Source organism: Chiloscyllium plagiosum, unplaced genomic scaffold, assembly GCF_037043375.1.
Source record: "Chiloscyllium plagiosum isolate Xiang-an unplaced genomic scaffold, Cpla_swu_hap1 HiC_scaffold_27, whole genome shotgun sequence".
In the NCBI taxonomy this organism is placed as follows: Eukaryota; Metazoa; Chordata; class Chondrichthyes; order Orectolobiformes; family Hemiscylliidae; genus Chiloscyllium; species Chiloscyllium plagiosum.
The window spans coordinates 88,691,679-88,710,011 of NW_028270165.1; the positions used below are offsets into that span (position 1 = coordinate 88,691,679).

At 45.9% G+C, this 18,333-nt stretch overlaps 1 pseudogene; it reads right to left on the reverse strand.

The window, feature by feature from the left end:
- Positions 1 to 2,854: 2,854 nt before the first annotated feature.
- Positions 2,855 to 14,700, reverse strand: LOC148144926 (uncharacterized; annotated as a pseudogene).
- Between the last annotated feature and the right edge of the window lie 3,633 nt (positions 14,701 to 18,333).

An 18,333-nucleotide genomic window follows, 5' to 3' on the forward strand; every position in this document is an offset into this window, starting at 1 on the left:
AATCGCTGAAGGCCTTCCCACACTTGAGGCAGCTGAAGGGCCACGCCCCTGTGTGAACCCGCAAGTGCCTCAGCCGGGCGGAGGAATCGCTGAAGCTCTTCCTGCACTTAGGGCAGCTGAAGGGCCTCTCCCCAGTGTGCACCCGCCGGTGCCTCAGCAGGGCGGAGGAATCACTGAAGGCCTTCCTGCACTTAGGACCGGAGAATGGCTTCTCCCGGGTGTGACTGCGCCGATGTGTCTCCAGGGCAGACGGGACACGGAAGCCTTTCCCGCAGTCGCCACACTTCCATGGTTTCTCCATGGCCGAAGCTACAGTTGCACACAAACGCGTGTATGTCCCCTCCCTGCCTCGAATTCCTCTTTCCAGGCCAGATAACTGTTTCAGGCTCCACACTCAGTGCGTTGCTGCAACAGTAGGGTCTCTCTTCCAGTCCCACTGATGCTGAAAATGTACTGAAACAGGAACCAATTGGATCATAGTTGAAAATTGTTGCAGTCCCGGTGGATTGAGTGACTCACAAATGCTGGAGAATCAGAGTAGAAAACTGCAGGTCAGGCAGCATCTGAGGAGCAGGAGAGTCAATGGTTCAGGCATCAGCCCTTCATGTGTTGATTTTGAAACTTCATCTTCAGATCAAATAGTCTGAAAAGAGATTACAAAAGTCAACACTGTCAGTCCAGGGTAAAAATTCAGAACATGCAATTCTACTTTCTGCAGAACATTCTTTTGTTTTATTATTCCACAAAACTGAAAGCACCATCCCTCTCTCTCTCTCTCCCCCTCTGTTCTCACTCCATCCTAATTCTCCTGAAATTGCTGATTCAGGATCTGACAGGGACAGAAGAACAAAACAGTCACAACTGACATCTCTCTGAATTTTGGATATCTGCACTTGAAAATTAATATCTTCCACGACATTGGGATACTGTTGAGAGTGAGCAGGTCTGATTTTTGGAAGCAAAAATATAGTGTGTAAATTCAGGATGAACCGGCAATGTAGCTTCTTGGCAACCAATCAGACACAAAATGGTAAACGTGCCCCCACAGGGGAGTTTTAGAATGAGACATCAAGGCTATGACACCAGAGAGAAATTGAACAGACTGGCATGGCAAACCAGAGTCATCTAGATATACAGCACAGAAACAGGTCCTTTGGTCCAATGGTCTATGCTGACCAGATATCCTCACTGAATCTGGTCTCATTTGCCAGCATTTGGCCCATATCCCTCTTCACCCTTCCTATTCATAAACCTATCCAGATGCCTTTTAAATGTGTCATAATTATACCAGCATCTACTACTTCCTCTGGCAGCTCTTTCCTTACACGCGCCGTCTTCTGCATGAATTGCCCCTTCGGTTCCTTTTAAATTCCTCGCCCCCTCCCCGGGCCACCTCACCCTAAACCTATTACTCTATAGTTCTACACTCCCAGAGAAAAGACCTTGTCTATTTACCCTATCCATTCCTCTCTTGATTTTATAAACAATGGAAGCATCAACGGCTCAGGGCGGGGATGGGGAGGGTGGGGGGGTGGGGGGGGGGGGGGGGAGGCGGGGGAAGTATGCTGAATGTGCTGGAGCCAACGCGTAAGAAGAGGACACAAAACCTTGAAGCTGCAATGAGGAACACTGCATGTGCTGTACTTGTACCTGTTGATTTTATTTGTGGGAATCAAGTGCATTTTAAAAATAAAAACAAACAAGATATCTATCCCTCCCCTTTCCCAATCTCCTAATGCTGTCCTGGACACAGAGTGAGAGAATTGGGAGCAGGAGTTGGCCATTTGAGCCTGCACCAACATTGAACACATCATAACTGAATATGAATATACCTACAGCCAGGTGGATAGATTGGGTTTTCTTTCACTGGAGCAGAGGAGATTGAGAGGTGACCTTATAGAGGATTATAATATCATGAAGGGTACAGATGAGGTGAAAGGCAGGTGTCCTTTCCCTAGGGTGGGGCGTTCAAGATTAGGGAGCAAATTTTGAAGGGGAGAGGAGAAAGATTTTAAAAAGATATGAAGAGCTCCATTTCTTTCTCCGGTTTGTGTGTGGAATGGGTGTCCAAAGGGAGTAGTGGATGCATGTAGAGTGACAATGTTTAAAAGACATTTGGAAATGTACATGAACAGGAAAGGTTCGGAGGGATATGGGCCAATCACTGGCAGATGGGACTAGTTGGGTTTGAGAACATAGTCAGCATAGACTAGTTGGTCCGAAGGGTCTGTTTGTGTGCTGTATGACCGTGCAGCTGTTCTGTACTGGTCTTAAAACCATTTTCTTGGAAATCCAAGATGGCGGTGGTTTGAGTGGTCTGCTGTGCTGGGCTCTGTGCCATACCCCCGGCAAGGTGGACTTTTACCCCCTCCCCCCACCTCATTAACCATCCGTAGGAGAAAACAATCGCTAATATAAACTTACTGAACGTCTAGAGCTGCTATAATTGTGGTTTGACAGCTTTAGGACCAGAATGAAAGCAAATGAAGGAAAAGGGCCGACAGGGGTGCAGCAGGTAGGGCTCTCCCCTACTGCATCGGGGGCGCCTGGAGCCATTGCTCAAACTCCCAGGGCAGACCCTTTGGGTTTAATGGGGCAGCAGCAGTTACTCTCGGTGTTTGCCAAACTCTGAGATAAGATTGAAGCAGCGGTGGAACCGCTATCTGCCACACTGGAAAAGCATGGAGCAGGAAATTCAAATGTTGGCCCGAAGAGAATAGGCAGCGGAGGAGAGGACCGTGGCATCAAGACCGTGGCGGAGGTCTCAGGAGGAAGGATCTAAACGCTGGAAGACCAGGTTCGGGTCCTTCAGGAGCAAGTGGACGACCTGGAAAACTAAAGTAGAAGAAATATCTTACAGCTCGTGGGTCTTCTGGAATGTGAGGGAGGCGAAGACTTTATTGGATTCCTGGGGCTGGAGTTGGAGTCGGGCCTGTTGAGTGTGAAGCGGGCCCACCGGATCGAAATGCGCAGGTCCGGGTCGGACCCGCAGCCCCGCGTGGTCCGAGTGCGCCTCCTGCATAAAAGAGAAAAACAGTTAGTGATTGTAACAGCAAGAAGACTGGGAAGAGATCCACAGGCTTTAATGCACAAAGGCTCAAGAATAATATATTTTCAGGACTTCTCGGGAGCCTGGATTAAGAAACGGGCATTTGATGAAGTTAAGAGAAAATTAAGGGATCTGAACAGAAAATATTCTTTGAGGTCCCTGACCGTATTGCGTTTCTCTCATGGAGGGATGGTATATAATTTTGATTCAGCAGAAAAGACGAAGGACTTTGCAAATTCTCTGAATTAAAGAAATCGAGTCGGGGTGAAGGCGGGAGGGACATCATTACTTTTTAGCCCCTTTTCTTGTGGTTATCGGCTTTATACGTACTGCCTTGACGTAAAACTGGAATTATATAGTATATCAGTCAGTTAGGTATTGTCTGAGGCCATTTCTTTACTGCTGTCCTTTTGTGTTTGGATTGGGGGTGGCTATACCTGTGCTTAAGATGTATGGAGAAGGGGTGTGGGGAGATGGGCAACCATTGTTAACTCTCAGAATGTAAATAACATGTTTTTTTCAATCTGTGAATTGCCTGGAGTTTGGGGCACAGCCTCAGTGGGAAGGAGGCAGGATGGTGGCAATGGTGGGGTTGGGGGGTTGAGGGGGGAGATCTCTACATAATTGGGGGTTATTTGCGCATTTGCTTAAGTTATATGTGGTGGTTAGATTTTTATTTATAGTAGTTTTGAATAGGAGCAGTTTTTAGACTTTATAGAGTTAATGTCTTTGTTGCTCACCACACCTCAGATAAGCTTCCTCCTCTTGGGAAACCACGGGCTGCCCTGGATGACCATGGCTACTGATTCATTCAGGTGGTGTCCCTGGAATGTAAAAGGGAGCCATTCCCCCATTAAAAAGAAAGACGGTGCTGTCAAGCCTCAGGAAGGAAAGGGTGGACACATTTAACTGATAAGGAACATCTGAAACTGCAGCAAGGAGGTTATGATAGGGTATTCTTCTCCTCCTTTAGCTCCAAGTGTAGAGGAGTGGCTATACTGGTAAGAAGGAACCTCCCTTTCCAGGTAATTGAGCAAATTAAGGACAAACATGGACTGTCCGTCATTCTTAAAGCTCTCATACATGGAGAAGAGTATGGCGTCCTGAATGTGTATTGTCCCCCCGGTGCACCCTCTTAAATTTCTAATTGATGCAGTTGCTAAATTAATGAGTCTTGGGGGACGCCGCATGGTCACTGGAGGGGATTTTAATCGCCTAATAGATCCCGAGGTAGACAGGGTGCCAAAGGGCCAGGCAGGTACACCCGCGCAACCTAAGCAGTTGGTGGACATGTGTGAGGAGTTGGGATTAGTGGATGTGTGGAGGCATCTCCACCCTAATGGAAGAGACTTTACTTTCTCTTCCAACCCACACAAGTACCACATCGGAACTGACACTTTTTAATGCCATTGGATTGCTTGGACAGAACATTGGCTTGTGAAATTGGCATTATTGCTGTCTCGGACCATGTGCCAGTGTAATTAGATGGTAAAATCAAGAGTGGTGGAATGGATGCACAGCACTGGTGCATGGACCCATTCCTGTTAAGGGATAGCAAATCTGTTGAGTACATCACAAGAGTTCAGAGCCTTCTGGGATATCAACTCGGGTACGGCCAGTAATCCGGAAATACTGTAGGAGGCCACTAAGGCATCTTTATGAGGCCTGATTATTTTTTATTCAATGACGAGAAGGACGCAGAGGAAGGAGTAACAACAGATGTTGGAGACCCGTCTGCAGATAGCTGAGGAAGTATATTACAATAGGCCTTCACTGGTCAAGCTGCAGCTCTCCGGGCTGCTCCCAACTCATTGCACACACTGGGAAAAAAAAGGTCTGCTTTGCTCAACAAAGATTGTTTGATTTTGTAGATAAGCCAGGTAGATATCTGGCCAGAAAGAAAAATGTTTCCCAATCTATTATGTCTGTTAGAGAGAAGGCTGGTGCAGTTACCCGTGAGTTAAAGAAGATTTAGGGAATACTTTGCAGGGTTATATCGGTCGGAGGGAGATGAACATGGTGCAGCGAGAATACAGGCCTTTTTTGAGATCCTGCATCTCCCTAGTATAAACGCGGAACAGGTTTTCTGTTGAATGGGCCTATGACGATACAGGAGGTGCAGGATGCAATAAAACATCTCCAAGGTGGCAAAGCACTGGGGTCAGATGGATTCCCAAGTGAATTCTATAAGGAATTCATAAATATGTTGGTGGGGATGTATCGCTATTCATATGCACAGGATTATCTTCCGCCCTCTCTTAGGAAGGCTAATATCTCCCTCATTTTAAAGGAGGGGAAAGAGCCCGAAGAATGTGCTTCATACAGACCCATTTCACTGTTGAATGTAGATTTTAAAATTCTACCCAAGACGCTGACCCTGAGGTTGGAAAAGGTGTTGTTCTGTATTGTGAAAGAAGATCAGATGGGTTTTGTTAAGGGCCGTAGCTCCTCCAACAATATCAGGAGGGTACTGAACATGGTGCAGGTATGCCAGCAAAGGTTGATCCTGGGTTCGGTGACCTCCCTAGATGCAGAAAAGGCATTTGACCAGATAGAATGGCTGTACCTGCTTGGGGTCCTCAAGCGCTTTGGTCTGGGTGCAACCTTTGCTAGGTGGGTGGTGGTGTTGTATAATGATCCTAAAGCAGCAGTCATCACAAATGGCACTAAGTCAGATAACTTTAATACTGGGAGAGGTAGTCAACAGGGGCGTCCTCTTTCACCACTGCTATTTACCTTGCCAATTGAGCCATTAGCTGAAGCTACCAGGAGGATTCCTGAAATAGTGGCGCCAGGAGTGGGAATGGGGGAACATAAGATTACCCTATATGCTGATGATGTCCTTTTGTTCTTGGCCAATCTGGAGGAGTCCGTTCCTCGATTGATTCGAACAATTAATTTATTTGGGTGGGTGGGGGGAGAGAATTAGTGGAGGTGCCTGATCTGAAGGATGGAATGCAGTTCCTGTTTAGATGGTCGTCAAAAGAGTTTTTGCATTTGGGAATTTTTATTACTCCTGCCTTCCACCAGCTGTAAAAAGCTAACTATGTACAATTACTGGAGAGGATAAAGCAGGATTTGCAGCGATGGGACGGATTACCGTTTTCATGGTTAGGCCGAATAGCTCTGATTAAAATGAATGTTCTTCCTCGCCTATTGTACCCCATGAGAATGCTCCTGTTGTTGCTACCCAGATGAGTATTACTGAGGCTCAATGGTTGGCTCGTTTCTTTTATTTGGTGTCGCAGCCGCCCCCTAATTAAGTTTATCAAATTGCAGCTCTCACAGGATGAGGAGGAATGGACCTTTTGGACTTGAAGAGATATCAAATCTGCGCTTTCTTAGCATATGTGTGTGACTGGGCACGAGGGGACTCGGGGTCGATTTTGCTTGACGTTGAAGCATTGCAGTTGAGATGTCCCCTACTTAATCTATTATTCATTGATAAGATGAAATCCGAGACTGAGCAGTGTAAGAGTACAATCATTTTAAATACAGTGAAAGCCTGGAGGATAATGAGGCAAGACAAGGGCAATTGGCTGATGACCTCACTGATTACCCCACTGGTGGCAGCCCAAGTATTTAAACCTGGGGCAATGGACTCCGGCTTTCAGTCCTGGGAGAATAAGGGAATCTTCTGTCTGAGAGATTTATTCGAGGGTTAGGTCTTGATGTCATTTAGCCAGCTAAGTCAGAAATATGCATTGTCTAATAGGGACCTTTTCCGGTACTTTCAGCTAAGGGATTATATACAGAGGAATACCACGCTTCTGGCTCAGCATTACAGGTCAAATGTGGAGTAAAGAGTACTCTGTGTACAGGTGCTCTTTCAGTTAGTACGTTGTATCATTTACAGAAGGGACGTACCTTAGGGGATGTGGAGGGACTCTCTAGGATGTGGAATCGGGAGCTAGGATAGGATATTTCATTAGAAGTATGGCAAGATATATGGGAAAATGTAAGGAAAATTTCAATATGTAACAAAGCACAGGGCATGCAATTGAAGATTTTACACAGGGCTTATGTGGCGCTAGAGAGGCGAGCTAAGTTCAAGATAGGCACATCACCAGGGTGTCCCAAATGTAAAATTAGTATAGGCACTCACACACTGCTATTGGTCATGTTGTAAGATCCAGAGATACTGGAGTGCTATAGTGAGGGAGCTGAAGGACATCCTGGGGGATTGAAGTTAATGTGAATCCGGTATTTCTTCTTCTGGGGTTGCCAAATTTGCCTTCTCTTGGAGAACACAGGAACAGACTGTGTAACATTCTTAAGCACTGTGCAAGGAAGAACATTTTAATTAATTGGATGTTGGAAAAACCCCCAGGGCTTATAGGGTGGCATATGCTGGTGATGGAGCATCCCCCCCAAGATGACCTCACAAATATGGTGCACCACAAAATAGTAGTTTTACAAGACGTGGCAGCCCTTTCTAAATTATATTGATGCAGACTGATCAGCAGTATTAATTAGAGCGGTGGTATAATTAATACTGCTGATCAAGTGGGAATCAGTCCGGGCGCTCATGGGCCCTGGGAGGGCAAGGCTGGGTGAAAGGAATACGGGTGCAATAACTGGTGCTCCCATGGATGGGAGCCTTAATGGAGGTGTGGTGAGTGAAATAGAATAAAGTAATGTGATGGAATTCAAATTAACTTAAATTATGTTTAATTTTATTTTTATTCAATTTGATTGTAGTTTGGTTTAAGCTAAGTTTGTTCTAGTAGAATAATAGGTAGCTCATTATTAATAGTATCATAATATGACATTGTTGTACTGCTATTTTTCTGTATTTTGGTATTGTTCTTTTTTGTATATAGAGGTGCTGTGAGAGATTTGAAAAAGTTTCTAATAATTTTTTTTTTTAAATTCTTGCCTTCCCCATAACTATTTTTGACATTCAAACGTCAGATGAACTCAGCTTTGAATATATTCAATATGTCCCAAACTACAGGAAGGCATCCCCACTTTGAACTAATTTCCTCTTGCTAATATACCACTTGCCTTGCTGATTGCTTGCTGCACCTATGTGACAACTGGCATTGACTGGAGTAGAAAGCCTGAGCAGAAGGTATCTGAGGCACGTTTGTACATCCACACATCATTCCTGATGAAGGGCTTTTGCCCAAAACGTTGACTGTTCTGCACCTCGGATGCTGTCTGACCAGCTGTGCTTTTCCAGCGCCACAATTTTCGACTCTGATTTCCGGTATCTGCAGTCCTCACTTACTCCACATCCCAATATATCACCATTTAAACAATTTACCTCCTTTCTGTTTTTATTTCATAGGAAAGGCTATAACTTCACACTGCGTTACTACGTTTACCATGTGTTTGCCAATTGAGACACATACCTGAACCAACTTTGCTGCAAGTCAAGAACTGAACACCAGAGTGAAAAAATAAAATGGAAAAGGGGTGAGAAGAGTGTGTTGTACTCACAGATGTTGGACAGAGGAAAGAAGTTGCAGTCTGGGATGAAGTTAAATCTTCATTCATAGAGAGAGGAGCAGCAACACCTTCACAAGCGCATTGTCCAACTTCCGCATTCAGACAATTTGGGGGAGGCTCTCAATTGCAGGAGGACCACACTCCTTCCGGTCCTTCAGAGCTTCCCATTGGGCGATCAGAAGAATGTTGCGCGCCATTTCCGCTAACAGCAAAGAGCATTCGTCGTATTTTGCTGACACCAGCGTATATGCGCAATGCTTCCTGACACCGAGAAGCATGCGCAGTATGCCCAGTGGAGATGCTGGTCCAACTGCCAATCGGAGAGAAAAAAAGGCTGGAGCCACACTTCTTTTGTTTTCCTGGGGCTCAACAGTTTATTCCTTTTGCATTTTGTCTGGCTGCTCAATTTTTGAATGTCTTTTCCCCAGGGTAGAGGAAATTCAAAACTGGAGGGGCATAGGTTCAGGGTGAGAGGGGAAAGCTTTAAATGGGACCGAACTGGTAACATTTTCATGCAGAACGTGGTATATGTATGGAATGAGCTGCCAGAGACAGTGGTCGAGTCTGGAACAATTACAACATTTAAAAGGCATCTGGATGGGTATATGAATAGGAAGGGTTGAGAGAGATATGGGTCAAATGGTGGCAAATGGATCACCGGATTAATTTAGAATATGTGGTTGGCATGCACCGACAGGTTTGTTTCCATGCTCTGCAACTCTATGACTCTATTACTACTTAATCTGAACCAACTTCACAAGATGAGGAATTGGCCATTCCATCCTTACAGCCTGTCCTCAATTGTGGCCTAATTGCACAGATTTCAATGCAAGTTTCTGAAAAATGTCTGGAGCTTTTTTTAAAAATAATTGAATTTGCTTTCAACCTTTACTGATGTTTTTGAAAATATCATTTTAGCGATTCTCAATGTTAAAGATCAGCCATTTCTCACACCACACCCTCCCATCTCCCAAGTAGAGTCATCACCATCCGCGCTCTCTCGATCCTGAGATGGGCTGATACAAGAAAGGATGAGGGTGGGGGTGCAAGTCGAGAAATTGGACGGGAAACAGAGGCTACGGGGAAGAGAGAGAGAGAAATGGACACGGGGACAGAGCATTGGAGTTAGAGAAACCCTGGGGGTGCACAGGGTGGGGGGCAAAGCGTTTGTCAGAGAGCGAGAGAATGGGGGTGCAGAGTGTGGGGAGAGAGAATGGACGTGGGTCAGTGGGTGGGGAGAGAATGGAAGGGGGGCAGAGGGTGGGGAGAAAGAGAGCAACAATGAGTGTTAGGAGAGGGTGGGGGGAGAGAGAGGGAATGGATGGAGAGCAGAGGATGGGGGAAGAGAGAGAATGGAGAGGGGCAGAGAGTGGGAGGAGAGGGAGAATGAGTGTGGGGAGAGGGACTGGATGGAGGAAAGCAGAGGGTGGACGAGAGACTGGACTGGACAGGGGGCAGAGGGTATGGAGATAGAATGGACGGAGGTGCAGAGGGTGGCGTGTGTGACGGGGGGGGGAGCTGGGATAGCGAGAGAGAATAGACAGGAGGCGCTGTGGGCATGATTGGATCTTGATTGAATGGGGAGTTGGTGAATGCGTCCCACCCACTCCCAGCATCCCCTTCTTTGCACATGCGCAGTGCAGATTTTTGTGAAAGACGCGAGAGAGAATCTGGAGCGTGAACGCAATTACCCTCAGATCCTGGCATCAGCAAACCACTGCCTCTCTGTTTTAAAAAGTAAATAAAGATGTGGGCAATATACTGGGAACGGCAAGAAGTGACTAAGAAACTGAACCGAGAGTCAGCGCTTTCCGGTGAGGGGAGCTGGGCAAAAACAGGAGGATGGAAGGATGAATTCGAGTTGGAATCCATTGAAAGGTGGAGGAAATGGGAGACAGAGATTTCGGGTAGGAGATAGGGAAGGCTGCTCGGTACAAACTAAAATTCTCTTATCCTATTTCCTGCCCTGCACTGACAGCAATGATCTGTTTTCTCAAGGTATTAGCAGAGGAGGATTTGCTGTTCAGGCGTGCACAAGAAATTTACTCAGGGCCTGAATATCAGCAGCGTTTGAATCCAGGAGGGGAAATTATTTCGAACATCAACGTGACTTGAGAAGCCCCGTGATTATACGCAGCCTGCGTGGGAGTGTTCCAGGGTTCTGGCTGTGCAGAGAACTTCAACTCTGCAGCGAAATGTGGACTAGTGTTCTCGCCGTAGACGAGCCCTTCTTTGGATCGTTGAAGCTGCTGAGACGCAATGACCCCTGCACCGTGGAAACTCTGTGGAAGCAAATTCAATTCCCCAAACGGGCTGGAGTGTCACCAGGACTGGCATGAAGCCAATCGATTCCTTCAATCCAAGACTGTAGGTGGTGCGGCAGCAGCTGCCTCACAGTGCCAGGGAGTTGAGTTCGAGGCCACCCTCAGGGTGATTGTCTGTGTGGAGTTTGCACTTTCCTACCCCCCTCCCCCTCCCCCCATCTCTTGGTGCTCTGGTTTCCTCCCAAGATGTGCAGCTTAGAGTGGATTGGGTGTTCTAAATTCAGGGATTAGCTGCGGAGGTTATTGAGTGGGATGCTCTGAGGGGGGGTCAATGTGCATTGTTGGGCCAGAGGACCTATTTTCACAGTATAGGGGGTTTGATGATTCCCCCAACGTGTCTGCAGCCTGGCTTCCAGCTGCATCTCTCTGAGGCGAAGGTCCTCCAACATGTGTTTTCCCTAGTTTCCAGCACCCAGAACCTCCCACCTTCTGCAAATCGAAAGACAAGTCCCACCCTGCCCTCTACAATGTGTGCTATGTAACTGCTTATTCAGTTTTAGTGGCCCAGCAGAGGTTGGTAGCCAAGTTCGGAACACATGAGGATGGCATCAACCAGGACCTTGCATTCATGTCACATGACAGGTAACCCCACTTCACTGTCACTCGCTCTCACACCCACACAAAGCACACACTCTCACATTCACACAGATCCCTCTCAGACACACACACAAATACACCCTCTCACAGGCTGATACTCTATCACTCGCACACTTTATCAAGCACGCACACACTCACCTATACTCTCATGCATGCGCACTTACATATAAGCCTTTGGTGTGATTTTGTATTTGCAGATACATTGTGCGCTTTTTGAGCCAAATACAATCTACAGGCCGTTAATCCATGTGAGATTTTATAAATTCCTACTTTGGAAATAGAACCAGTCTCACTCAAGATTGGGATACAGACCTTAAGTTGTCTCGAGAATGTGTCTTCAAACAAGTTCTGGGATTTACATATTAATGAACCAAAACCTGCAACCCATTCTCAAAGATGAAAGACTTCACAACAATCTAAGTTGTTCTATATCATTTCTGTTGCATGAAACTGCGATCTATTGCTATAAATTCTCCTATGATCCTTCTCCACAAACACCTGATGAAGGAGTAGTGTTCCGAAAGTTCGTGCTTCCAGATAAACATGTTGGAGTATAACCTGGTGTTGTATGATTTTTAACTTTGTTTCTTGTGAATACATCCCACACTTCCCGGTGCTGCCAGTAAACCTTACAATGTCGATGAAACGATGCAATACCTGCAGAGATGAAAAACTTACAATTTCTAACAATATTAGCTACTCATTCACTGCTCCTTCTGATACACGATATTGGAAACTTAGTGCAAGAGGTTGAAAGAAATGAGCAGTTTTAAAACAAAAACCTATTGGATCTCATAGCTTTCATTGACAGTCTGAGACTGGGGTTAAGTTCAAGTAACCTTTATTGCCACCCAACTTTGTTACAGCTTCGGATCTCCCCAGCAAAAAAAAAGTGTATGAAAAGAAGCATTTTTTTAAACAGCTCAAAGCTCACACACTCCTCCCAACTCCACTTCCTTTACTGTTGGTCAGCACCAAGTTGTCCCTTTATAATTGGATTCTTGGTACAGCCTTAAGCTGAAGGAAGTATTGCCTCACTCAGCAATTTCCACCCACACACTGTATCCATTTTAGTTATTCCCACTCATTAGACATGGTGGGGGGGCAGTCAAGAGTCAACTATGCTGCTGTGGGTCTGGAGTCAGGTGTACGCCAGACCGGATAAAGGATGCAGTTGAGATGACTGAGTGAATCCTTTCCCACAATGGCAGTTTCCTTTCCTAAAAGGAACATGAGTGAATTAGATGGCAGTTTCTCCCCCCCCAAAAATGGTTTCATTATTAGATTCAGAACTCCAAATTTCTGACCGAATTCCAATCCCACCATCTGCCTCGGCTGGATTCAAACCCCGGGAATCCCCAGAACTGAGTTGATCGTCCAGTCGATAATGGCACTCGGCCGTCACAACTTCAATCCCCCTGCAATGGCATGTGAACTCAATAGACAATAGGTGCAGGAGTAGGCCATTCTGCTCTTCGAGCCTGCACCACCATTCATTATGATTATGGCAGATCATCCGCAATCAGTATCCTGTTCCTGCCTTATCTCCATAACCCTTGATTCCACTATCCTTGCTAGCTCTATCCAACTCTTTCTTAAACGAATTCAGAGACTGGGCCTCCACTGTCTCCTGGGGCAGAGCATTCAACACACCCACCACTCTCTGGGTGAAGAAGTTTCTCCTCATCTCTGTCCTAAATGGCCTACCCCTTATTTTTAAGCTGTGTCCTCTGGTTCGGCACTCACCCATCAGCAGAAACATATTTCCTGCCTCCAGAGTGTCCAATCCTTTAATAATCTTATACGTCTCAATCAGATCCCCTCTCAATCTTCTAAACTCAAGGGTATACAACCCCTGTCGCTCCAACCTTTCAACATAAGATAGTCCCACCATTCAAGGAATTGATCTCATGAACCTACGCTGCACTCCCTCAATAGCCAGAATGTCTTTCCTCAAATTTGGAGACCAGAACTGCACACAATATTCCAGGCCAGCATGCTATTAGCTTTCTTCACTACCTGCTGTACCTGCATGCTTGCCTTCATTGACTGGTGTACAAGAACACCCAGATCTCTTTGTACTGTCCCTTTACCTAACTTGACTCCATTTAGGTAGTAATCTGCCTTCCTGTTCTTGCCACCAAAGTGGATAACCATACATTTATCCACATTAAACTGCATCTGCCATGCATCTGTCCACTCACCTAACCTGTCCAGGTCACCCTGTAATCTCCTAACATGCTCCTCACGTTTCACGCTGCCACCCAGCTTTGTATCATCAGCAAATTTGCTAATATTACTATTAATACCATCTTCTATATCATTAATATATATTGTAAAAAGCTGCGGTCCCAGCACTGATCCCTGCGGTACCCCACTGGTCACCGCCTGCCATTCTGAAAGCGAGCTGCTTATCACTACTCTTTGTTTCCTGTCAGCCAACCAATTTTCAATCCAAGTCAGTACTTTGCCCCCAATACCATGGGCCCTAATTTTGCTCACTAACCTCCTGTGTGGGACTTTATCAAAAGCTTTCTGAAAGTCCAGGTACACTACATCCACTGGATCTCCCTTGTTCATCTTCAGAGTTACATCCTCAAAAAAATCCAGAACTCGCTGGTGGCTCCGCAGGTGGGAGGAGCAGGTGAAGCCCTTTCCACACTGAGAGCAGATTAACGCCCTCTCCATGATATGGACCCTTTGGTAGATTACAGTGTAGATGTCTGAGTGAACCCCCTTCCCGCACACAGAGCATGTGAATGGCCTCTCCCTGGTGTGGATCGGCTGGTGCCTCCACAAGTTGCCCACATGACTGAAGCTCTTCTCGCACTTAAGGCAGGTGAATGGCGCCTCTCCGATGTGGACCTGCTGGTGGGTCAGCAGGGTGTAAGAATCGACAAATGCCTTCCTGCACTCAGAGCAGGTGAACGGCCTCTCCCCCAGGTGAACCCGCTGGTGTTTCGGGAGGTGGGATGCATCGATGAATCGCTGCCCACACAGAGAGCAGGAGAACGGCCTCTCCCTACTGTGAACCTGCTGGTGTGTCTACAGGTGGGACGACTGAATGAATCCCTTCCCACAATGGCGGCACATGAATAGCCTCTCCCTAGTGTGAACTCGCTGGTGTGTCTGTAGGCTGCACAGCCAACTGAATCCCTTCCCGCATACTGAGCAGGAGAACGGCGTCTCCCCAGTGAGAACGCATCTGTGGGTGTCTAGCCCCAATGGGGAAGGGAACCCATTCCCACAGTCCCCACATTTCCATGGTTTCCCCATGAGGGGAGCATTCTTTGTGTCGCGCTGGATTTGAAATTAAAAACAGAATGGATACATAGTCTCTCCCCACTATGAGGGGTGAGATTTTGATCCCCCAAGCTGAGTAAATTGTTTGACGCATTTTTCACAGACAGCGTACTGAATCTGTCTCACTCGGGTGTCTCAATATTATTCCTGCCACACCAGTGTTCAAAATCTCTCACACAGACAAAAGCAAACATTTCTTCTCGAATTGAATGGCTGCTGATATTCAAGCTCCAATGATTCAAGTGGCTCTGTCAGAAGATGATGTATCATTTGTTTTCAGATTTCTTTCTGCATGTCTTCCTCCAAAAAGAATCACAAATTGAGTGATCACTGCCAGTACTGTTAAATGAACATAACATCGGTGGCAATTCCTGTAGATTGCTAGATGAGTGCTGACCATATATTATGCAGGACGCAGAAAACCCTCATGCAACATGATAGCCTTAAGTGTGTATGGAGGACAATTTAATTTAGATCGCAATAACCTGGAACAAGCTGTTGACAAAGGTGCTGGAAATGGAGCTGAATCACGAATATGATAATGAAATGTCAAGGCTGCTTGGGAAAAGAAAGCCAGTGAAGTTACTGAATGACTTCCTGCTGTCCTTGTAAATAAAAAAGAGACAAGAGATATAGAACGTAACTCTATTACTGCATTAGAAGGTGAAAAATCATAGTCACAAAGTTTTTATAACAGCCAATAATATCAGATATACACCGTATGAAGCAACAGATGTCGACATTTGAAATCAATGTGCCAATCCCTTAAATACTGCTCAGTTCCATGAGAAACTACCCTTATAATTTTGAACATGAGGAAAGAAGTAAACCTTTTCCAGGGTGCAAACTCTCTACGTGCCAAACTGAGGGAATACACAAGGAAAATACCTTTGAGAGGGACAGAGAGCATCTGAGCACCTTTGGAGAGCCTGCTCCATCCATGGAGTCACTCCAGTTGCTACAAGTGAACAGTCTCCACCCCACACCACACCCCGCCACGCCTCTCTCTCCCCCTCCTCCCAGGATGAGGAATGGAAAGGGAGAGACCTTGCTTTGCTCCCAGATATTACCCAGAGGGAGGGAGTTTCACTCTGAAATTGACAGGGCTACCTCCACGTTGTGACGTCCACAATGGGGTGGGGGGGGGGGCGCACTGCTCCTGCGCTGCCCTGCAGCTGAGGCACATGGGGAGGGGAGGACACTTTGCAATCTCCTTTCGCTCTTCTCCACGTCAATGCGGTTTGAGTTCAAGCAAAGCACGGGGTTTAATTTTAGCTTTACACTCTCAGAAGACGCCCACCTCTGTGAATCCAACACTTTACTCCCCCCTCCACTCCATGGAAATATCGATTTGAGAGACTCCAGAGTTGGAGTTGCTACCATACCTCTTGTAGGGGGTTTGGTAGAAGCTGTTGATTTTAATGAACCATTTCAATTCAACTTCATCCTTGCCATTCAAATACTAATTTTACACAGAGGGTGGTTGATGTGTGGAATGAACTTCCCCAGGAAGCGGTGGATGCGGGTACAATAAAAAGACATTTGTTTTAGTACATGAATAGGAAAGGTTTGGAGGGATACAGGCCAACAGCAGGCAGGAGAGACTGATTTAGTTTGGGATTATCGTTGGCATGGACTAGTTGGACCAAAGGTCCATGATCATGCTGCTTGACTCGATGGTAAGTTCACAGTTCCTTGAAAGGGGAGTCGCACATAGACAGCAAAGTGAAGAAGGTGTTTGATATACCTGCCTTTATTGGTCAGTGCACTGAGTGCAGGAGTCGGGAGGTTATGTTGCGACTGTAGAAGACATTGGTTAGGCCACGTTTGGAGTATTGCATGCAATTCTGGTACCAGCGATCCCACCCTGACACACCATAAACCAGAGATAGTGACTGAAATTGACTCTGATACAAAATCAAATCATTAAATCGCTGCAGTGCAGAAAGAGGCCATTTGTCTCATTGAATGGGTACAGGAGTTGGGAGGTCATGTTGTAGCTGTACAGGACATTGGTTCGGCCACTTTTGGATTATGGCATTCGATTCTGGTCTCCCTACTATAGGATAGGAACGATGTTGTGAAACTTGAAAGTGTGCAGAAAAGATTGAAAAGGATGTCGCCAGGGTTGGAGAGTTTGTGGAAGAAGGAGAGCCTGAATAGGATGGGGCTGCTTCCCTGGAATGTCGGAGGCTGAGGGGTGATCTTATGGACATTTATAAAATCATGAGGGGCAGGAATAGAGTAAATAGGCTGGAGGAAGTGGTGGAGGCTGGTACAACTACAACATTTAAAAGGCATCTGGATGGATGTGTGAATAGGAAAGGTTTGGAGGGATATGGGCCAAATGCTGGCAAATGGGACACTAGATTTATATAGGACATCTTGTCAGCATGGATGTGTTGGATCAAAAAGTCTATTTCCGTGCTGTATATCTCTATGTCTATTTGATAACAGATGCTTTATTTCTGTTGATGTAAATATTGTTAGGGAGAGAGAATTCCTCAAGCAGGGAATGATAAGAATCCTGGGAGACCCCTAATTCTGGTTTACTATCTAATGAACACACTTTAAGCACCAAATGTGCATTTATGTCTAATTTTGTTTCATTTTTCTTGTTTTATTCCCTGCTCCGATGACTCTCTCAGTCTGGATGGTTGTCAGGCTGAGAATATTGTGGATTGGGCCTTGATCGACTGAATGTTTTATTGCTCTGGAAGGTGTAAAAGGGGCTCAAAGTTTCAGCAGAAAGCCAGCTGAGCTGAGAACAGACATCTTACTCTGTGGGAACAGGGAGAAGAGGACAGAGAAATCAGGACCTGAAATCCGAGCTGACACCAGATTTGTTATTAGTGCTTTGATTAGCAGTGCCAACCCTCTACCTTTACCTCGCTTCCTATTCAACTTGAATGCCACGTACCCCCTCAATATTCAGATCCAATCCTTGTCATCCTGAAGCCACGTCCCTGTTTGGAGTCTCAGATCATAATTATTCTCTTCAATGTGTGCAGTCAATTCATTCAGTTGTGTAACATTGCAGCACACATTCAGCCATACAGTCTTCAGTTTCAATTCTTGTGTTCTGTAGAATCCAGTTTTGATTGATTAGATTCGATTCCCTACAGTGTGGAAACAGGCCCTTCGGCCCAACAAGTCCACACCGACACCCTGAAGAGTAACCCACCCAGACCCATTTCTTTCTGATTAATGAACCTAACACTATGGACAATTTAGCATGGTCATTTGACCTGACCTGCACATCTTTGGACTGGGACATTTCCTTTCCGTGTCCCTTTCTATCATTCTCTGATGTTCATTTCCACATCACTACATTGCTCACCTGCCTTGATACGGATTGTCCATAAAAAATGCATGTTTATACATTTGCAGTAATAGAAGCAGGAGTAGGTCATTTGGTCCATTGAGCTACTCCACCATTCATAAGGATCATGGCTCATCTATCCATCGTCTCAGCTCCTCGTACCTGCATTATCCTGACTATCCTAAATTCACCTACCATACAAAATCCCATCGAACTATGTCTTGAATATGGCTGCTTCTTCTGCTTCTTTGAGCAGAGAATTCCATAGATTCACCACTCTCTGG